This window comes from Athene noctua, chromosome 2 (genome assembly GCF_965140245.1).
Source record: "Athene noctua chromosome 2, bAthNoc1.hap1.1, whole genome shotgun sequence".
NCBI classification, from domain to species: Eukaryota; Metazoa; Chordata; class Aves; order Strigiformes; family Strigidae; genus Athene; species Athene noctua.
The window spans coordinates 39,712,733-39,736,385 of record NC_134038.1 but is presented as its reverse complement, the minus strand read 5'-3'; the positions used below and the strand labels follow the sequence as shown (position 1 = coordinate 39,736,385).

Below are 23,653 nucleotides of genomic sequence, written 5' to 3'. Positions count from 1 at the left end.
TTAGACTCATGTTCCCAGGCCCTGTGCTTTCTGAATCTATGACTTATTTTCTGTGGGGTAGATTCAGTTGAACAGGAAGGAAAGAGTGTGTTCCCTTCCAGCATCACTCCTCCCTTCACCATTACCCCAGCAGTAGCTCTGTTCAGCCTGATAACACAGGAGCACTGATGGTTGACTCTTCATGTGAAGAAGGGGATCAAGCCTGGCTGCCTTCCATTCACTTGAGCATGATCCACAAAGCTGGACTGTGAAAGAAGAATTAAAATCTGTCCTGTCTCCTGATATTACATTGCAATTGCTAAAGTCAGGTTTTGAATGCAGGCCTGTATTGAAGGCTCTCTACCTTCAGGAGAGTGGATGGAGGTACCTCTCCACAGCCCTAATAAGTGGAAAATTTGAAGATGTATCCTTTTGCTTAGAACTTTGAGCTGTCAGACTTCAAGCATCACACATTACAGAGTCTGCACATGTATCTGATATAGTATCTTCTCTGCTTAGCTTCCTGGGGTGGTTTGGGTTCTGTCCTAATGCTCTATGTCCCCCCATGCATTGTCTAGAGACCTTAAATGCCTAACTGTTGGGTTATGTCTGCCTCATAAGAAGCCAGATACTAGAAAGATAGATACAGAAAGATAGATACATCATCCAAGTTAGCAGCCAGAGCCATTTTTGTGCCATGTTCCCAAGACACAACATAATCCCACACTCGCCCCTGAATTTACTAGGACTGCCTTCATGAGATTATTTCAAACATCAGAGATGGTAATGTTCTGCACATCCAAACTGTCTGGCTAAATTGACCTAGCTGATACTTTAAAAAAAATTAAGAAGTTGGGGATAATATTTAGGTTTTACTTTAAAGAACTCTGAAAAATATCTACCTACCATCTAAAAAGGCTAACTTTTGGAAAACTTGCTTTTTTTCCTACATAAACCATTGAAAATCTTTTAGATATTCTTTGTTTACTGGTCTTCCCATAAATGGAGAGTATTGCTTAGCTAGCCACACAACCTGTCAGGGCCAGAGTTGGCCTGTAGAGGTGGCTGGGCTGCTAATTTTCAGAGCTATACTTCTGAGGACAAAGATTAATGCAAAAAGGGCAAACATGTTATTACAAACATATCAGGACTTAACTATTTCAACAGAGATTTTTTTCTGGGTTCATTAGAGGTTTTCATAATAGTTTCAGCTTAACTTCCAAAGGCTAAGCACAGCTTCAGGTGCTGTTCTGGAGGACAGTCGGTGCATTGCTATCAGAAAGACTTCCAGTATGATGAACAAGATTCTGGCAGTGTGTGCAGTGACTCCAGGGACAGCCTAACCAAACATCCTGATACAAAACCAGTATCTCATGCATTTAAATGTTTGGTTTCCTCCGGTATTACTTATCACTACCCCATGCATGTAGTGATATTATTTAAAATGATAACATTTACTATAATACACTATTTCATCTCACTAAAAGATATGTCGATAAACTCTTCATAATCATATGAAGGATTATGATTATAAATTCAAACATATCTTTTCATGATTAGAAGCTACTTATCTCTTGAGTGGCTCACCAACTATATGACATTTTTCATATGACTGGGGAAAAGAGCTTGCCATTGGAAAACAGAAAAGTGCTCTAAGGAATCTTCTGGACGTCATTTTCTTTCACAGTTTTATAGTCAAGATATATAGTGCCTTTGATAGAGTTAATTGTTGGTACTACTGGCTGTCCACTTACATTTTTCTAGACTAAAAGACCTGGTAGAAGTTTATATAAGTATATAAGACCTGGCATGAATTTTTTTGACTTGAGTCATTCACTGGTATGAATTCATGGATTGAATGTACTATGATGGTCTCCATCCATAATACTCCTCTGGACCTGCTTGGCATGTTCCAGTTTCATTTCCTGTGATGTGAGACAGAAAATAAGATCTATCACTAGAGTTAGCAGCACACTCAAGTTTAGGAAAAAATTATAGTGCAAATTGTGTACTTCACTGACTAGTTTATCCAAAACCCTCTAAGAGAAACACAAAGAATTTCTGTCACAATAAAAATCTGATGAAGTGAATGATTTTAAAATATTTTAAAAATAATACCAAGACCTATCTGGACTACTGTTAACATAACACACTATCAGAATAGAATGAGTAAATGCACAGTTTGTGTGTGCATATGTGTGTTTTGGCTTTGGTTTGTTTGGGGTTTTTTTTGTATATAACTGAACTGTTCAGATTTTATGAGCAAAGTTGCTTGGAATTCTTTGATCTTTAGTTAACTTTGTGGTTCCGAGATTGGAAACAATTTCCAACTAACTGTAAAGCTGTGTTACAAATTAGTAAAGATCCATTAATTTATTGGATTAAATATTCACATATAGGTAGGTCCAGTGGAAAAATCCAAGCTTGAAATGAAATATTTAACCATAAGCAATTCTTTATGCTTTTGCTACTTTGTACACAACAGCCGATTAAGCTTCTTGTCTGTATTCTAATGGTGTAATCTTGAATGCCTGGCATATTACCTTGCTTCCAGATGACTGAGAGTGAATTTTCAAAGTGGTGCATGAGACACAGGAGCACAAATCCTGTTAGTAGCTAATGGGATTTTTTTGCACCTCCTGTGAACCACACTGAGAAACCCAGCCTTGAAATTTTCATTATCTATATTTGTTCAAAGATGATGTCTTGTAAATACAGACCCATCTGAATTGGCCAAATGACCTGTGTTTGACAGGTTAAACCCATGATTACTAAATTGATCTTACTGATATCTGGTGCTGTTTCCTATTCATTTTCCTGTTTCCTACTCTTATTCCTCTCCCATAAGAAGAAAACAAGATAGCTCCACCCATCACCATCATCATCTTCAAAGAGAGTGGGACATGACATGTCAACTTGATTACTTTCTCTAGTAAAGAAACCTCAGGCTTTTCATAGATATGCTTACCTACATGCTTCCCATCAAGAATACAAGTAGTCCTATACAAATTGGGTGGTTAGGGGGATGAGATTTACATAAGATTGAGTGTAGAAAGGAATAGACAACTTTTCAAACTCTTGAAAAATTTACTGTCATGATAACCTAATGTGCTTTATTAATCTGATTGTTTACCATAGGTATTTTCACTCAGTATTTAATCCATCCACTCATGTGACTCCTGCAGATGTTAGAGAAAATCTGCATTAGTCACATATTGGCTGAGGCAAATAAGTATTAGCATTTATGTCTTCAGAGTCATCCTTAAAGCTCTTCTTTTCTTCTAATTTTTGATATTCCTTATTCTTGATATTCCCTATGCCATATGAATGTCCAATCTCTTTTATTTCTTGAAAAACTAAGTCACAATAATACTTCAATGAAATTGTTGCCATGGGCTAATTCATATCTCGGAGAAAAAAAATCCAGGTTATTTTATTTAAATGTTGTATGACAAAGACATGTTGGGAACACACAATAAAATAAATGAGTCATAGTTATACCTTGAAAAATATGTAGGAAGGCTTGTTTCATAATTCTTAATGAAGGACTTTTATTTAAATTTTCAGGTGAGACCTGAAAACTTCCCTGTGACCAAGGTTCCTCCTCTTAAAGATAAAATCAGTTTAGTTTATATTCAGAAATTCCTTGTTCTTTTTCTACACAGCAAAACAGTTTTCCTTTAAGTGTTTGTATAATTGCACATGTTTATAATTGCTTCTTTTAAGAAAAATGCAAATTGTTCTAATTTCATTTGGTTTTAATAGGGATTTTTTTTTTCCTAAAGATTATCTATTTATAATTTCATGTACACCACTGTACACATTTTAAAATCAAATTTTGTAAGAAGAGTTTTGCTCATACTTTAAAAAATATATTTATTAATAACAGTGAAGTAAATCCTGTTCCTTAACAGTAACAAAAAAGGATAATGATAATATCATGCATAAAACTTGTAACCATAGTACTTCAGGGAGTGAAGTACTTCTTACGGTTAAATCAGAGTGCAGTTGTCACAACCTCCCATTTTTCAAGTTGATAAATATTAGGTCTCTCTTTCCATCAGAAAAACAATTGTGCCGAGACAAAGAGAGTATTTCTGAAAATCAGTGGTAATGCCACTTGAGATCGCCCGATCCTCAAAACATAGCTGATTCTGACTAGACCAAACTTCCTTAAGAAAGAAAAAGGAAAAGGTTGATATTCTTTCTGAGTATCTTCTTAGGAAATTAATGAAATAAAATGACTGCTGTGAATATTGTTCTCCATATTTTCCGTCATTTCTTTATGGATCTATGATAGTTGCTGTTAGCTTAACCTCTGGTGACTTCTTTTTCCCCCAGGGTTTGAGGTGGTGGTGAAGACATAAGAAAAGAAGAAGCAGGTGTCAATCAGCTTAGAGCACTTTCTTGAACCTGTGTTTGTAATTTTAGAGACAAAAGGAAAGCTTCGATAATTTTGAGCTATTTGTCTGGTGCAAGATGCTTTGGAATTATGCATGGATGCAGATGTTGATGCTGATTGTCTAAACGGAATTTTAAAAACCCCAGGGATTTGGGGGAAATTACAGAAGTATTGGATATTTTCTTATGAATTTCAACTTAAGAATAAGTTTGTTTAAACTCTTACAAAGGCTTAGCAGAAGGAAAAAGAATCACTGGGGAAAGTGGGTTCAAAACTGTATACAATGTTTCTGATCAGTCCTGTTCTGTTCTAATGTCTCAACAAAATAACTGAAGACTGTTTAATGGTGAAAAAGATAGACATCATTCTATTATTGCATATCTTGTCAAAGTTCCCCTTGATATCAGTACTTCAAAGCTTCAGGCTGAACTCTGCCTCTTTGGGCACAAATTTATGGTGTTCACAAGTAACTCCCCTAAACAGCAGTTAAGGAGTTATAATGGCTTAAAAATACTGTTTTTCTGAAGAAGAAACAAGGTCTTTGAATAACCATCTCAGTGCAAAGTAGAAATGAATCATCCACCCAAATTCCACAGCATATACCAGAGGAGATATAATTTGAGCCATTGTTTAAAGTGTGGATTATCTTTTATGTACCGTTCAAAAGGCTTTGGAGGGGCCTAAAAATTACTTTTTTATGCTTAGATTATAAGATTCAGATCTTCAGTGAGACATAAGTAAGGGAATTTCTCTGGTACGAGAGGATAATTCTTGTTTCACTGGACACCTTGATTGGTCTACAAAGACCGAAAATGCCTTTGATAAAGAACACACAAAATAGTTTCCATTGCTTCAGAGTTTATAAAACCTAGTGTATGACATTCTGCACATGAATAAGATTAAGGAATTTAAAATACAATTACTTGGGGGAAAAAAAGGGAATGGGGTGGTTATTTTGTAAAAACATCGGTTTGCTGAAAAGAGAAAGTTTTTAATAAGTGCTTTTTCTATAGAGGTCAATATCAGTAGCATGGAAATCTCATACCATGTCAATATAGTGATTGCAATCTGCAAATGTCTTGAAACATTTCCTATTTAGCTCAGAATCATAGTGGCTAGAATTTAAAGTCTTCAAGCAGTTGAATGGTCTTAGATTTTGCTTGTTTATTTTGTAATTAATCAAATATTAAAGTACATATATGCATTCAATACATTTAGAAAATTTTACCCACATAGTGTGAATCAGTTCCTTGATACATGGAATATGTCAGAGGGGAAACTCTCAACTAACATGTTTGTTCAGCTGAGCCATATCAGATCTCCCAAGACATACATATGCAGTAATAGAAAATGAGTCATTATAAAAAAAGTGTTCAAATATTAAAAGAATAATTTAATGAGATGTTGTTAAATAGGACTGAAAAATAATGCAAAAAGAGTCTGAGAAAAAAAATGGTAAATAAAATCCAAGTAAAAATACGGAGGAAAAAAATGAAATATGTATCCAAAAATGCCCTGTGTTGGCAAAACCATGTTCTCACAAGGACAGTCAGAAATCTGACCACTGACTGAAAAGACTAGAGAGTACACAGTAGAAATGAGTGGTTTTGAAATTTCCCTTTAATCACTTTTACAGTTTTCATTTGGAGGAGTAAGGGAAGCCATGGTAAAGAGTGAGAAACAACCAGAAAAGTTGATGACTAACAAGAGAGATTTTACAGAAAACTGAAAGGAGCAATAGACTCCATGATTACAAATTCTTAATAGAATATTTGAAATTTTTGTCACTGAGATAAAGCCTGAGTATATTGTGTGAAAAACTTAGCTTGAATGTAAGTACAATTGGAGAAAAAAAAAAAAAAATCTTTTTTTTTTTAAGACTAAACACTGATTTGCAAGTTACGGAATAACAGATACGTGGGAGACATCAGCCTGTCAGCTTTGCACGGCCTCTGAGAAGCAGCTAGGCTTTGATGAGAAACAGGCCTTGGGAAAAAGAAAAGAAACTGCTGAGTTGGGCCAAGGTGGCAGGGAAAAGCAATGGACAGCTGCAACACTGAACTGTGAGAAGTCACTGCCGTGTGAACAACGTGTGAACAAGAATTGATTGGTCTGCACAGCGCGTGTTAGAGTGGTCTTATGCTGACGGGAGAAAAGGTTGATAGCTGTCTAATGGATGATTTGAAAGATCTTTGGTGAGAGCATAAGTATGTACTATTAGAAAAATAAATGGCTTTGCTGGATAAAACTCTCATAGGGTTGTGCAAGTCTAATATTCTCCTGCAATTCAGATATGCTTGTGTGTATGGGTTGTTTTGAAAGGCTACCTTTTTGTACCACCCAAAAGTACCTACTCTTTCAGCATGTGCTTCATTTCAAAAGCTAGGGCAAGCCCCTCCTTTCAGGAGCTGAACTGTACCTGGTGTGATTTGGGCCATACCGCAGCAGTGTGAGTTGGAAAGTCCAGAAGCATTGCATGAAGTGCAGACATCACTGCAACCTGAATAAAAGGCAGACTCAATTATCATTGACAGATTATTTTATTATGCAGATGATTCACTTAATAAAGAACAGTTATATCAAAGTGACTGCCACTTCATTAACCAGGACAAGTCCAAAACCAGCCAATACTCTGCCTGTAACTGCTGCCTGAATCTTAAGTCCAAAAACTCTCTGTGCCTGTCCAAAGGGCTTATATTCTCCCAAACTGTGTTTTATCCAGACATTTCAGCTAAATTTTAAGGTCCCTGAGAGCATTCCTCCTTTTATTATTCTATTTTCATCTCTTTCACCATATTCCAAATGCACTTAAGATGTTGACCTGCTATATTATTAGTTTAAGGAAGAGCTGAAATGAAAAGGTTTTATCATTTTAATGGTAAATAGAGCAAACCAACACATCAATGTTTCTTTGTGTATTAGTACCTGTTACGACACCAGACCTGTTACGTCACATGTAGAAACCAACTCTGCAAAGGGCTTGCACTCACAAGTTGTTGACTTCCAGATACACTAAAACAGAAGATCCTCTCTTTCTCAAGGGCGTACAGTTATGATACCAGCTATGTGGTGAACTCTTAGGAAAAGTGGAAGAGTCATCCCTGACTGTAAAACAAACTGTCATTAAAGTTCTCTGAACATTAAAATAGAACAAATGTTATAGTGCATCTGTAATCAGATTTTCTGTGTTTTCTGATATCACCTGGTGACAATAACAAAATCAACATTTTAAGAAAATGCAATCTCTTAAATATCCTCCAGAATGTCAAAATTAAAACAAAGAAGAGGATCCATAAAACCAAATTAAAAGGCAAAGTGAAAGAAACATGTCAAAACAGTGTAGTTTTCCTAAATCCTCTGCTGAAGATGTAAATTGCCAGTCTGACACATTGCCAGGCTGAGCTCCTCTGGTTAATAATCAATTCATAAAAATAACTCTTTAAAGAAATAAAACGGATGAACTATCTATTCTGAATTTTCAGTGCCCCAAAAGTAATCTGTTACCTTTAAGAATAGTATTTTTTAAACTGTTATTAAGTGCCAACATGGTGGTAAAAGTATACTTGAGAGAAGAATGTTTTCTGACTTATTTTATGGATTTTTGTTAAGTCTGACTTAAAAGGAAAATTTATTTTCAAATCTAAGAAACATTTTAAGAGCGGAGTTAGTCATAAATGGAACTGACTGCTCAAGGAGATTGCAGTTTTAGGAAGAGATCATACTTAGCAAAGTTAGTCTTCTCATAAGTCAGAGTACTGAGTACAAAAATCCATCAGGTATATTGCTATGAGGCTGTGAATTCTCCCTAACTATTGCCCTAACTAATTCAGAGATTATTTGGTAATGGATTTTTTTCCCTGAGTGTTATGAACAGTTGATTAGTAGGACACATAAAAACTGCTGTAGTGATACACTGAGTCTTTCAAGAATCCAACCCCATCTAAACTCCAGGGTCTTTTCAGCAATGTATGCCCAAACCTCTTCTTAACTTGTTTCAATACTTCTTGAGAAGATCAGCTGACCCAGACCTCTCACTTTATTCAATTTATTCTTCAGATCTGCTTTAACCTTCAAAGTTGCAGAGGTCCTGATGCCTGCTATTTTGCAAAAGAACAGCTACACCCAGTTCACCGAGAACTGGTGGTATGTGCGAACATGAATTGCCAAGTAATTTGTACAGATGTTCTGGCGTATTAAAGGCTACAAGCTTGCTCTCATATATTAAAAGTAAACTGTTTATCCATGCCTTACAAACTGATGGGTAGGAAGCCACTGCCTGCTCACAGGCAGTTAGTTCTCCCTCCATTTGCAGACTGTGGAAATACAGCAGGAGATGCATGTGGACCATTACCAGAGGGTTAAAGAGAGGTCTAGAACCCCTAAGCCTCCAAAGAACAAATACATTTAGGTAAATGTTGTACAGTTTACACACATGGAAGTATTGCAATTTTTTTTTAGAGAATCAAGATGTCCCTCAGAGAAACAGACATTTTCTTGTGCTTCCTAAAATGGTGCTTAGTTGAGACTCTCCAGCCTGCATGGAAAGCACTCATATATGATGATTATAATGATGGCAGGCAGCAGCTTGTGCAAGCACATAACACTCTGGAAATTAAAGCAGGTTGTTGGAGGCTGTGATGGAAGAACTTTTATAATCTTTATTTTAAAGCCCTTATGTGCTTGCTGTTTCTTAGACCCTGTTCATGAGGCCAGATAGAAAAAAAAATAAAAAAAAAAAACCCAAACTATTCTGCAGATCATATTTAAAGAAGAAATAAAATTTTCAAACAAGTTTTACTTTGCCTATTATCATTGTAGAAATATCCATCTTGTCTTCTGATATGGCTCATTTCAAATAATAAATAGATGTTTTTCTCTGGAAATTGAGTCAATACACACTTCCCTTTAGCTGTACAATAAAAGAATGTCATGCTATAAGAGTTATAGTTTTCCTAATTTTCCACAGTCCTGGCAGATATTGATTGTGCACATATCGATATTTGCATGAATGTAATCAAGCAAATGCAGTAGCTGACTAGTATTTCTTGCCAAATATGTCCCATGTATGTGTTATTTGAAGTATGTAACTCATTTCTAGGATTAATCCGCTCATAACTACTTTTGTTGTGTAGTTCTGTGAAGCGGTAAAACATGGCTTGTGAGGTGAAAAACAATAAATCCAGGACTGAAAATCTGGATGGCTCCATGAGAAACCCTTGTCCACATCTATACAGCAGCAGGGTCCTCAGTCATCTCCCAATAGCCCAAAATATTTGTGCACAGGGTATTTTGTGGGCAAGACAATATGTGGTGCTGAGTAACACAGCTACAGAACAGGCACCTCTCTATGGTAAAAGTCCTCTGAGATGGTCCCTGGTCCTGTTGTCCCCCATTCTGCTGCCTGTGATAGATTATCTACCAATGAAAGGAAAAAATACTATTTGAGTTGGCTTCCTGAGTAGCAGTCTCATGTTCTGGGTCTCAGCTCAGTATTTTTGATAGTGGCTCTTTTTCAAAACTACTGCTCCTAGCTTCAGGTAGTTTCATGGACACCTAAACTTTCACTTTTTAAGTTTCCAGATTTCCTGGTTCTAAAAAGCAGAACAAATTGAGTCTAGAAGTTGAAAAATACAAGGCAAGAAATCTTTCATTTACACCATTTTTATTGTTTGCAACAGTAAAATTTCTTCATCAGAAATTCATATCCAGAGTAGCTGTGGCTGTAGTTAAGATTATAAAAGCTCACAAATATCTTTGAACATCAGGCTAACTCTCTTTCATACAGGCCTGTCAATTAATGGACTGTAGAAATGCATGTTTTTTTCATGAAGAACACATCCCATTCAACTTAAATCTTTTGCAGAAATGAGAACACTTCCAATTATTTTTCATGTAGCTTCTCTATGATCGTCATTAAACACCCCTCAAGAAACCTGTAAATAAAAATAAAGACAATTTTTCACCACAAACTGTAATTACTTTAATTATAGGATAATTATATAAATAATGTGTTTGAATGAAGCTTTCGTTTATTTCTTTGTTTTCTAAATATTATCATCTTTCTATATTTTCTGATGTGCAAACAAGAAACATTTCAGTTTAGATGAAGAGCAGGTGAACTGCCTGCCATACAAACTGAGACAATCAAATTATGATTAAGCTATTGAAAACTACACAACTAAAGGATAATTTTTAAGTGAGCAGGTGTACTTAGTCATTATAACTTTAAAATGGAAAATATATTTGAAATAAGTTCTAAAATACCTGTATATTAACAGGACTGGTCTATCATCAACAACCATGGCAGAAATTTCTGTACAGAGTTACAAATTCTCATTTTATTCCCAAAGTGTCAATGGAAGTGTAAAAATCTTCCAGAGATTTACCTTAGCTTTATTTACTTTAGCTTCCAGAGATTTACCTTAGAGCAATGATTTGAAATTATATTACATTTCTATAAATGAACTTTTTCAGTATTCAAAGAACCAGGAAAAAAGTATCAATGCCCAGCTAATGAAAGTGGATATAGATTTTTTTTTTTTTTTTTTTCATTTTAGATACTCAATTCTTAACCTTGACTATTACAGTTCTATATACCACCTAATATGTTAGATGTGCAAATGTCACATCTGAAAGCCATGGTCCTTGACATCATTATAAAAGGTAAATTCACTTGCATGGCACTTAAGTGGGTAAAACCACAGGTTTAGTTTCACAGGCCTAACCGTTACTGATAGGTTAACCATACTGCCTAAACTATAAATAAATAAATTCTTTTCACTTGCATTTATCTGAGACTATCCTGTGAGCTCAATGTGCAACAGAAATGCCATTTACTCTCGTTTCAGGCTCTCCTGTATAACACGGTAAATCCTCAGATGCCTATAATACAGTGATGCCAAAATTCCCTGCAATCAGTTCCCATCACTACTCAAACAGCTCTTATTCTCCAAGACTTTGAAATGGGTTCTTGTCAACTTTTCTGAAAAATCAAGCTGCCTGTGTAGTTTACTGAATAAAAATGTGCTTTCTTAACAAGTTAGAAAATTCTAATCAGTGGTAAACCATATGAAAAATTAATGTAATGACTGAATTAATCCAGCTAGTGAGTAGATGTTAACACTACTAGAATTGCTATAGGACAGTCCTCATGTTACCTTGTCCTTTAATGGCATCAAAAATATTTTATAACATAACTGTGAATGATGCATGTATATATATCTGTTGGTCATAATTTCTAAACTGAGAAAACTCAGTTTTATTACTGTTCTCATTATCCATATGAGCTATAAGCATATATGCTTCTGGAACAATTTTTTGTGAGCTCAATTCTATATACTAGATGCAAAGTTTACACTGGGGTAATATCACAGAAAGTCTTTTTTGTATATGTATTTTGAAGAGGAATTGACAGAGAAATCACTTCCAAAAGGATTAAGTCACAAGTCACATGCAAATGGAAAAGTTTCCATTTCTGAGCCATAAACAATGGCTTATCATTTATTACCAGTGTTTGGAAATCTTAACACCAAAACATATTCCTTGCTGCTGGTGTTTTAGCACCACTCCTTTGGACTCATGGGGTTTGGCTTCTGCACAGTCACACCCAGTGCGAGTCTGCAAATCTCTGCAGAGGTCACAGTTACATTCCACAGTGACAAATCTTTAATGTATGCTTTAGAACTGACAGCAGACCTTAAGCCAGTCTTCCTTCACAGCACAAATAAGAGGAATTTCTTTACTTGTGGATGGAAACTGTTCACGTTTTTATGGAGAAAAGAATATCATATGCCAGATGTGCTTTTGCAGTTCATTTACATATGTCCTCTTGCTAAGATCCTTAAAATTTGAAGGTAATCATAGTGATTATTCTTACTTCTCATTTTAGGGAAACATGTTTCATCGTACGTGTGTCTCATGGAAAAATGCAGAATGGGTCAAGCAGCAAACGTCCTTGGTCTTTTGGAACATGCTCAGCTACTGAAGGCACTGGTTTATACTATGTGGCATAGATGGAACAAACAAACATTTACTGTTTATCTAGCAAAAGAGACAACGACCTATGACATCCCTCTACTGCTCTGAATGTACAGCTACCCGTATTTCAGTACTTGCACGTTCCAGTATCACCACTAACATTCAACACATAAAACAAAAGAACAAACCCGTTGCAACAGCAACAAGAATCTCTTCAGTGACAGAGATCTCTTCATGCTAGTAAAATGAAAGCACTGAGCAACACATATCACACAGAACTAAGGGCAAGAAAAGCCTAATTACATTTAATAGGACTTTGCAGACTTCCTTGGCCTGATCTCAGTGACACGGTGTGTAAATTATGTCATTTCACTGATTTAAAAGGAGTTTCTCTTTATCTGGAGCCAGCCAGCACAAGCTCTGAAATCATCAGATTTTACCACTATTTGTCAGGAAAATTCTTGTTCTCAATGTCTGAGTTTATCCCTTCAGGCATAGTTAACCCATATGTAGTCACAGCATTTCAAATTTTGCTTGGAGCGTAAATATGAAGTTAGAGCATTGAAGGAGAGTTTTTATACATCCTTAAAATGTATGTTTTAGCATATAAGAAGGAAGTGTCCCCATGTATGAAGATTAGGTACTTATTTCCTCTGTAAGACCATGGTCATGGCTTTTCTCACCATAAACTATGTACTTTCATTTCCAGTCTTGCTGGCTTTGGTCACCTCTCCATTGTTAGACAACGAAGTGGTAGAAGCCGTTAATATTATGTTAAAAAATTCACCCTATTTCACGGGGTATTTTCCAGTCTTGTTCCAGTATTTTTATGTGAAAACATGGATGGAAACACTTAGTAAAACAAAAGACATTCAGAATATCAGAAGTAGGACATTTGTAGATATTGTAAATAATCAAATGTAAATAATCAAAATGAATTGTCATATGAATCAAAGAATTCAAACCACCAGCACACTGTATCTTCTAAGAGTTTTTTCTTGTATATATAGGAACATTTATGTTGCTTTAAAAGTTGTGTGTGTATGAAGCATTTCCCAATAAAAAGCATCAAAATCATGCCCAAAAGGTCACTCTGAGCTCTCTTATATGCATGGCATCATCTGCTACATGAAATTAGGAAAGCTAGAAAGATAAACAGTTTCTTTTAATGGGAAAAGATGGTAAATTCTCCAACAAATAGCTTTGTATGATGGCAATACAGCTCAAAGAGAGGGAAAAATTGAGGGGAATTACACTGCAGAATCAACATCTTCTCCAAACCCTGTGGGAAAGAGCTGTCCATTAGACCAGTTATTCTGACTGGATTGGACAAGTGCAGTATATGTCCACACCAAGGATAATTTTTTTTTTAGATTTCGGTACAAGGTGCATTAAGTTTATGATTTGCATACCTTCACTTACTATTACTGTCCTTGTTTATTCTTTAAAGGGCACTTACTACACTGCAAAAGCACTGTAACATGCACTATATATGGCTTACAGCTATAAATAAGTATGCTGCTGTTTAGTTTTGATTTGAAGTTCCAAGAAGCTACTTTAAAACATTGGTATTTGTCGCAGATGAAAGTATTGACACGGTAAAGATTTAGAAATATAATCTAGATTTATTAATAACTAACAACTATTTGTCAATACAAAATAACTCAGACAGAAAAGCGACTTATTCAGATTCTAAAATGACAAGATTCACTCTAACTTACTTAACGGTACCTTAATTTATACACATATGTACATGCGCATACACAAACCAGACATATACGTACAGAAACAAAGGGGTTTGGGTTCGGTAAAATGAACACAAAAGGGACAAACACACAGGAACAAGGGTAAGGGTACGTACCCACACACACGCACACCCACCAATAAACAGGTGAAATAGAAGCTAGCTCAAAGAAAATTTCCCTCTCGAGTTTAGAGCAAATACTCACAATGCCTTGGCATTCTCAAGCAGGGGGACTTCGCCCTGGCCTTCCGTCTTGAGCAGACGATACCTGAGAGGCGTCCCAACTCAGGGGAGATGCTGGTCACAGGCCGCTGCGATCCAGGAGAGCTCAAAGGGCCTCTCTGGTGGTCGCAGTTTATAGGGTCCAAGATGATTGACTTTTGTCAAATGCTATCTGGTGCCTTCTGGCAGTTGCACAAGAATTTGAATAATATGCAACCCTATTATTGTTCCATCTGACCACATCCCAGGCGCAGGTGTGTCAGGCCATCAGGAGATGATGGGCCATTATAACCTTTTCCGAGCAATCAGAGGGGGGCAGGAGCCAGGCTCCTCAAGGTTATTCAGTCCTTATCTCCATAGATTGGTGTATGGCTCGGGGGAATGTGGACGGAATCACACCTGGCACCAAGCAGCCCAACAAGGACGGCAGGGAGGTGTAGGAATTGCACCACCACAGTATTGTACTAAAAATATATGTCTAATGAATTATTGTTGAAAATGTGTGTTCACATAAAGTATGACAATAATGCTGTATACTCACATCTAAAACAAAAGGCTTTTCAGCAGGATATTAGTAGACATCATGCAATTACAACAGCAGGTGTTCTCCTCTGGCCCTAAATTTTGTTATGTTCATGGTCTCTTATCCCTACAGATCTCTAGATATGACCTCAAAATAAGGATGCTCTCTACACATAAATAATGGTACAATCTGTTTAGACAACGCTAAAAGCTCTTGGCTTTTCTTACTCCAGCAATTCCAAGTTAACTAGACCTGACTGATTCAGAATAATCTCTGGATTTACCAGTTTGAAGTAGAATCTCAGAACATCTCAATGTAGCTGCTCTAGAAAAGGAACTGCATGATGCACCATGATTATCTTCCTCCAGGAAAAGAATTAAATATAATTTGTTGAATCTATATCTTCCCACTGTCATTTTAAATAAATGGAATGACAACAAATTTAAACCAGGGCCCCAAAAGTCACATAATTCAGAGATCACGATAATGTCTTTCAGAGCTCCATGGTAAACTCTGTGTCTTTATATTTTGCTCATTCTTTTCAGAACATCTTTTAGTTTAACCACTTTTTTTCAGATGTAGTTCCTAACTTGGTCACAACTTACTAGAGCCTAATTTGGAGTAAATAACCCATTCAGTATCTTAATGCTATAATGGATATCCATCAACTCCAGGAATTTTGATCTTCCAAAATGCTGAGACTTAGAGTTTTGAAATATAGTTAAAGGATAATAAAATTATTCTTTACTTTGAATTCATACAAAAATAATCAATTTAAATAAGTGTCTAGAACTACGACATAGGATCAGATCCTCAGTCCCCGAAATGCCTGTTTGCATCATTCAATGCATGAAACAAGGTTTCTTTTAGAACAGTATAAAAAATGCCAGAAGGTGAGGCCCAGGATGAGATCCATGGGAACAAGAAGGTACAAAGAAAACATTAACTAGCAAATAGTCTTAATAAAACACATATAGGACCTAATCCTTCTCTCACTAAAGACAGTGGCAAATCTACAGTCAACTACAATTGCCCAGTTCACTCTGATAAGGCAAATAGAAATAGTATTTAAAGAAAGAGGAATGTGATACTTAAACTTAGTATTTTATGCCAAAACACTCATTTACTAGTGCTATACACCCCCCAAATTAAATTGGCTTTTGGTTCATGATTCATTCACAAACCACTCTTGATTTGTGTCAATACATTGGTATTGTATGTCTTTGATGATTTTTAGTCACTGTGCTGTTCGTGAACCACTCATTTTGATTAATCATTATTTGTGTGATGTTATTGGTCATACACTATATTTTCTGTTTCCTGATTAGCTGACTGAAGCTTTAACAAAAGATAATGAGTTATGACTAACAAATAATGAACAGTGAGTAATGAACAATGTATTTCAGGTACAAATTTGGAGAATATTGGTGATTCACAGACACTGTTTTGAATACTGTGAATACTGGGCCACAAACACTTGGAAATATCTTCTGTCAGGGTGTCAAAAGTAACAACAAATGGTCATTCATTTGTGACTATATTGCAAATGTATTTCTTGCATCATTCCACCAAGTCTAACTCTGAAATAAACACATAAACTAATACAACCTCTTTAATAGATGTACGGGAGCTCAAATTGAGGAGTGATTCCAAATAAACTGCTGAATTGATCCTGAGTGTCCTGCTTAATTCTTTCTTTTTCATTCTCCCATAATTATTAAATTTTTAGTCTCAAACAAAAATAAACCTCCACCTGAGAATAAAATAAAATATTAAATTTTAAAAATTATATAGAACAGGTTCATTTTTAACAACTGGTTGCAGCTGCTGGACTGACTTCAGTCTTCTCAGATTATATTGGTGACATTCTGGCATGTTTGCAGTAAATACAGAATGAAGGGTTCTCTTGCTAGAGTAGCTAGCTGCTTGCAAAATCTAATTAAGGTTTCATACTCCTTAACCATTAACATTATTCCTTTAATAAGCACTAAAATATGCAGACATGAGTGTCATATATCATCAGGAGATCAAGCACAGAAGGTCAGGACTTTTATGACTCTCTGTGACATTTGAGTTACAAAGACTAAATCCCATACACCCAATTATTCTTCCCCTGTTTTTTTAGGGACAAAAAATATAGAAAATACTAAAATAAACTTGTTGGGGTGTCTTGTATTAATTCTTAAATGAGAGGGGGATTAACTTCACTGAAAACAAAACTAACTTAACATGTTCCATTAATAGGACCAATCAGAAAAATTTTGATGCAGAACTTGCTGTAGTTTCATCAAACCTCTTAGCAGGTAGTGAAATTCTTTTTGTTTCTAAGCAGTTATCATAAAAGATGCTATAAATTCTGTTCCTACCTATATCTTCTGCATTTTTATTTTTTTTTTTCATTTTACCCCATGGCTGCTGCTCTGAAATCTGTCTGTTCTAAGCCAAAATGAAGCTTGAGGCGTGCAGAGAGAAATCTCACTTGTTGGATTGGGAGCTGCAATGTTCACTTATTTAGGAGCTGAATTTGGATAGCTCTATTGCAGGAGTCAAGTCAGAATTTAAAACAAACCCTTACAATGGCTGTACTTTCTTTGCTGGGCTTTGTTTAGTCAGGTAGATTTCATTCCTGCTCTTCACTTTCTCTGATGTTTAAAATGACTCCTAGGAGGATAAATCAGTTTCTCTTTTCATATAGAAAGTTAACACAAACACTAGATAACTTGCAGAGACTTCAAAGGAAAATTGTAAAAATGCTTTGCAGACATAGGAAAAAAAAATCCTCAGCACTCTTCATCCTCTCTGCATTTCCTCAGCTCTACAATGAACAGACATGCTTAAGAAATTTTGGCTGAAAAAGGCCAACTGAATTTTCAGAAAGCATTTTGTGTTCAATTCAGTGCTGGAAAAAATGAGAGTGGACATTTTTCTAATCTTAGGATAAAAGTGAGTATCCTACTGTTTCTGAAATTTAACCCTGGAATTCAATGAATATAAATACAAGTGGTGAAATACTGTGATCCTGAGAGCAAAATTGAATGGGGTTTTCGTTATCTATTTAAAAATAACAATTATTTTGAAATATATATAGATATATATCTTTGGCACAATCAGGCAGTTTGCAAACAAGGAAAATGAAAACCCAACATGATCCATTCTTTGTGTGTTTAACCAAAGCACCTGCCTCTCTTGTATCTCTCATTATAGAATTTATTATTCAGTTTCTTAGACCCACTCCCATATCATGGTAAGTATTTTGCATTTATCAGCAAGGTACATTAAATAGCATCTTTCTAAAGATTAACACTCTTCCGCCAGCCTAAAAGAAGGCTTAGTCAATACAAAGAATTGACTATCATTATTTTATGACTCAATATGTGACTCAGGTTAACCTGCTTTTAAAAAAATTAAGTTTCTGTGGCAAACAGGAGCATATAAATTTAGAATGCAAAGTGGGACATCTAACATAGCTCTTCAGTACCTGGAAATTACCATGATTTTGGATCCATGTTACGGTTTGAGAGCCATTCATTTTCTCCATACAGCTTGAGTGTTTTCACCATCCCCAGAAGCTTTCTTCTGTGAATTGTCTTATGGCCAGGGACCTGTAGATGGGGACAAAGTAGATCCTGACACTTCTTTTTCCTTACATATTTCAGTAAATCTGAAATTACAAATTATGCTTATTTTCCCTTGTTTTTATTTTCTGAACTGTGCTCCTCTTTTCTCAGGCATTCTCACAGATACAGTCACCCAGAAGGAGCAGAAATGCCTGGGAAGAAACGCTGAGAAAGCACAGGTCACCATTTTTTCCTTCACTCTGCAAAAAGATGCTCTTCTCTGGCAAGCTCTGGTAGCAGTCAAGAGAGGTCTGTGGCTAGGTCTGAATGTTATTTATGCAAAAAGGTGCTCTTGAATAGCTGTAAAACAAATAAATCATAACCATTTATACAGCTCTGTCTGGTGTCCCACATAGAAGGGAAGGTGGCAAATTGCTTAGGTGGAGGAGCTCTCTGCTTCAGTATGCTTTGCAAAGAGGAGATGAGAGGAAAGGTGGTATAGCTGGAACTCACACCTATTTGTTTCTGAAAAACCAGAGGGCAAAACCAGTGAAAAAGCAAGACCACTGTGATTTTTGCTACTGTGAGGGAAGACCGGTGAGCAGCCCGACTGTTAGGCTTTCACTATGAGGATTACTGCCTACAGAGGTGAGGAAAATCCGCTCTCTACCCCCTGTATTTCTCCATTCTCTCTCCAGCCATTTCCTGATTTTTTAAATTAATTTTTAGCATTTTAACATTAATTTTCCCATGCAGAAAAGTTATTATGCCCTATTTTATTAATTTAATTAATTACCACATTAAATTAATGTGTGATCCTTATACCTGAAAATAAAGCGTGTTTTACAGTATAGTCTCCCACTGAGTCGCACAGGGCCCTACATATATAACTTGTATTAATGACAATGGCCATTATCTGCTTAACTGTCTCACAGATTTATGGAAGCTAGATTCCTGCATGTCACAGCAAGCACCTCCAAAATTCTGGTTTGCAGTGACACAGGACCCTTGGAGCTCCGACTACTCACAAAGTAGTTATTGTCATGGGGCCAGTAGTGGTGGCCCTTTCTGACACACAGAGACCTGTGAATGTAGATGTGGTAGTAATTTCAGCTGCTTTGTTTCTCTTCCATTAGCTTTCCATGCAAATATTTTTAAATACATGTACACATATTTACGTTCATATTTCTGATCATACATACATGTGTATTTATGCATGGGCATGTAAGTGTTTATGTTTATATATATCTAAACCCTCGCAGTATATATTCATAGTCACTGTGACCATTACTCTAAGTCAAAGAACAAAGCTTTCAATGAGATTCTGGTCTAACAACTCTTAATGATATATTCCTGCATAGCCGAGTAGATAAATCAATAACTGAATCATGACCTACATTTAAATACACATTTCTTTGCACCCTCTCTAAAACAGCATTTTTTTAAAACCTTGGTATAAATATTATCTTCTTGCACTACTTTGTTGGCAATGTGTACTGAACTTACTGAACCTAAGTCATGTTGACAGTATTGAGTGCATTTACTTCCATATGTTTTAGATATTACAGAGTCCTGGGCCTGACAAAAATTTGAGCTGGATGCCATGTAGCAGTTTCAAATACTATAGGTTCAAGGCAAATAATGAGGGAAAGATACTACACTGAGGAAACAGAGTTGAAAAACTTGATTTAAGCAATGATGGAAGAAGAAAAAGCAAAGAGGCTGAAGAGCTCCGAGGTCCAGTTATGAAAGCTAATACACATAGACTTTCTGCCCCTGGCTAAACTGTGGGATAAGGAAACAGCTCCCAGCTCAGAGGTCCTGCTCTGTACTTCAGCTGCATCCCAGCTCCGGATTGTGATGAGTCTAATTTATGCACTGTTCTCCCTGTCCTGATCTTCTGTAGGAGGAAAACTGAAAGCAACCCACGAAAATGTAAAGCCATCACAGAAAACTCCAGCTTTGTCCCCAGTGCTGCCAAGCTGTGCCAGTCATGCAACGTACCGTTACTTTCCATTTCTATATCTCTTGAGAGAGAGCTCCATAATTGAAGAATTTATCTGAAATTCACATGGTGACAACTTTCCCTTTTCATGATAGCTCTCTGTTTGCTGGTGCTACAGTCTTTAGCTATATTTAAAAAAACAAACCTATGTTTTTCACAACAAATACATGCTTCTAGTTGCCTCCTTTTCCTTTTTTTTTGACAAATAGGTTAGTTAAAACCTTATTTGCCATCCCAAGAATGGGATTAAGGAAAAGGATGCTGTTAAATCCATTTTCACAGCCATATTGTGAGAAATGTTAACATTTCCATTCTTTGGTGTAAGGTTTTGACGCCTGGCAAGAAAGCAATCTCATGTAAAAATGTACTTTTTACACATCTGCTAAAAAGAACTGAAACTTGGTCAATCTATATGCCTTTGAAAAACATACATTAGGTCCTCTTTAGAAGTACATTTTCTGAAGACTTCCCCCTTAATAAGGTTTGGTGTACCTGTAAAACAACTAATATACAATCCAAACTACATATGCTTCATCACCACAAACAAGCTGAAATTTGAAGATTGAAATCTGGAGGAAAAAGGCTGGGACTGTCTGTGAGGACCAGTTGAAGTGGGTAAGGAGCTTGTGAAGCGCAGTCATAGAATCATAGAATAGTTTGGGCTGGAAGGGACCTTAAAGGTCATCTAGTCCAAGCCTCCTGCAATAAGCCTTCAGATAAGGCTGCTCAGAGTCCAGTCTAGCCTGACCTTTAGTGTTTCCAGAAACAGGGCATCTACCACCTCAAAAGATAGTGTAGACCAATAAATGAGGTATTCAGTTCCTGATCAAGCTTACTCCATTAACTGATGGTGTCACCTCAAATATTCATACCTTACTTTGCACAGACTCAGTGTTTCTGAAATGTGTACTAAGGATTATGTCTGGGGTTTTCTGGTGAAAAAGCCTTCAGTTAAAAGAAAAGTTACAGTACCTCAGTGTGCTTGAATAAGTGTACTCTGTCCTGTAATGAGGAATTAACTTTTAGCAATGAAACACTTCCATATTATCATTATGAATCAACAGTAGTACTGTCTTCCATATATATACTGTCTTCCATATATTGTATGTTGCATCACCTAAGATTTAAGGACATAAAACTCTTGGTGAAATTAAATTCTAAGTGCCTTTTTTCAGCACTCATCAAAGACAAAAAATGATATTGGGGTTTGGCCAATGAATTCTTGCTGTTCAGAGTCCTTGCCCAGTAAATCATACAATAATTCTTTCAAGGCTGTGTTGAATTCAAAAAGAAGCTGCAGCTCATTGAAAAATATATGTAAATTCTTAAAATTAATGAAAAATTCCTTCAGAAAATTCTGACATTTCTGACATGATGTAATATGTTCACCAGCAACAATTGCACAAAGACAAAATGTACCACAGGCATTTCTGTGCTGTGCAAAAATAACAAGCAAGGTATGTGACTTGCTATACTGAATATGAGCTTCCAGTAAGTGTTGCTAATAGGTCAGTAAAGCCTCTGTGGTATTGTGGTATCAACAAGAATTCAAGGGGTAAAATGCATGAGATAATATCAGTCTATCATGTTTTTCACACTCTTGGGTGAAAAAAGTCCTGGCCTACTCATGCCCCCAGAGCTAGAGTTATCATCATTCTGTTTCTCACCTCCAAGGTCAGGATTAATTTCCTTTTTTCAATACTTTTACCTATGAAGAATGAACTAAATAAATGGAATCGACAGATAAAGTATTTTATGAATAAATTAGGAAGTCTTTCCCTGCTGTCATTGTCACCCCTTGAAGTGACAGATTAGCTAGTGATCTGAAATCTATCAAGTGAATTCTTGAGCTAACGCCCTCCTGCCCTCCCCAGAGAAACCCCTAGCTAAATAAAAAACAGCTATAAAAAGATCTTTCCTGCAGAAAGCTAAAGATGCTGAATCTTGGAGCTGCAGGTCTCACTCCACCATACAGACTCAAACCTTATTTAGGCGTTTTCTGCTAGGAGCAGTACTACTTTTCCTTTCAGAAAAGCAGGATTTGCAAAGCCTGACAGACTCCACAGACCTGCTGATTAGCTGACATTCACCAAGTTTTAACTAAGATCTAAATCTATGTTGTTTATTTACACAGAATGTGCCTTTGGTCTTTATTGCTAATTAATTCACTTTACAAAGTCATCTGCCTAATGTTTAAAGCTGTTTTACAAACAGCAAGTTCAAAGTTGAGGCTGCCTCTTCATCTTCAGTGTACCTATCTAGGTCTACGTGTTGTGGCACATATGGAATGTAGCATCATTCATTGATCTAACACACTCAAAATGTGTAGACACCAGGGAACAAATTAAGGGCAAAATCCTCCTCTCAGATCTGTTGTGCATGGATCAGAGATAAGCAGCACAAATTAGAGCTTTTCTCAGCTGCAATGCACAAATGTTGCTTCATGAGTTCCCTTCTAGGCTTCAGAAAGAGGTTGTGCCAGTTGTGCAATAACATCCTCTTCGGGCCAAGCAAATCTCCAAGGGTGTGTGGTCTGGCCAAAAAAAGACCATTTTGTCTTTCAGGTCTTCGCTCCCATTAGACATTTGCACATACACACTTCACTGAACATGAGATCGAATCAATACATGCAGGCCTGCTCAGGAATGAAACATGAGCACTCAATAAAATAAATAAAAAAAGAAATATATGTACAGTTCCCAGCCTGATGAAGAATTCAAATTGCCTCAGAGGGGTTTTACAGGTTTATACATAGTGCTCATTTAATTTTCTGTTAATTCTCTGTGTTGTGGGCTTATTGCAATTTACTTTTACTCTAATTAAAATAAAATATTAGTCAAGGTTGCTGTGTTTATCCTTCATCAATATGGTCAGGAGAAAGCCTGTCCATAAGTTAATGATGTATTTTCACCTCCCTTTAATGTTCACAGTGGCTGTGAATTTAGATTTCCATGTGTTTAAAAGGAAAGTCGTACTGCATGCTGAACTACATGTGAATCACGTCTGCTCTTGGTCCCAATGTTATATCATACTTCGCTGGTCACTGAGGTAGATTATCATCAGAGTATTGCTACCTGGGAGCCAAGAGACAATGGCTATTCCTAGTGAGACAAATACTGTGAGATTTGTACTTATGATACATGTAATATGTTTATTTGTGTCAGCCAGAACATTGTTTCTCATGTATGGGAGGGAGAAATCTTGTGTTTTGTCTTTGAAATAAGACTCTGAAACAACTGAATAT

General features: G+C 36.3%; 1 long non-coding RNA gene across 2 annotated transcripts in view; it reads right to left on the bottom strand.

Moving 5' to 3' along the window:
• Positions 1 to 10,183: 10,183 nt before the first annotated feature.
• Positions 10,184 to 23,653, bottom strand: part of LOC141956856 (uncharacterized) — a 76,570-nt gene continuing 63,100 nt past the window's right edge. For both annotated transcript variants that reach the window (XR_012633026.1, XR_012633025.1), the window contains exons 2-3: positions 18,326 to 18,449; positions 10,184 to 10,314 (exon numbers count right to left, since the gene is read on the bottom strand). This is a non-coding gene — a long non-coding RNA (uncharacterized LOC141956856). The remainder of the gene's footprint in view (positions 10,315 to 18,325; positions 18,450 to 23,653) is intronic.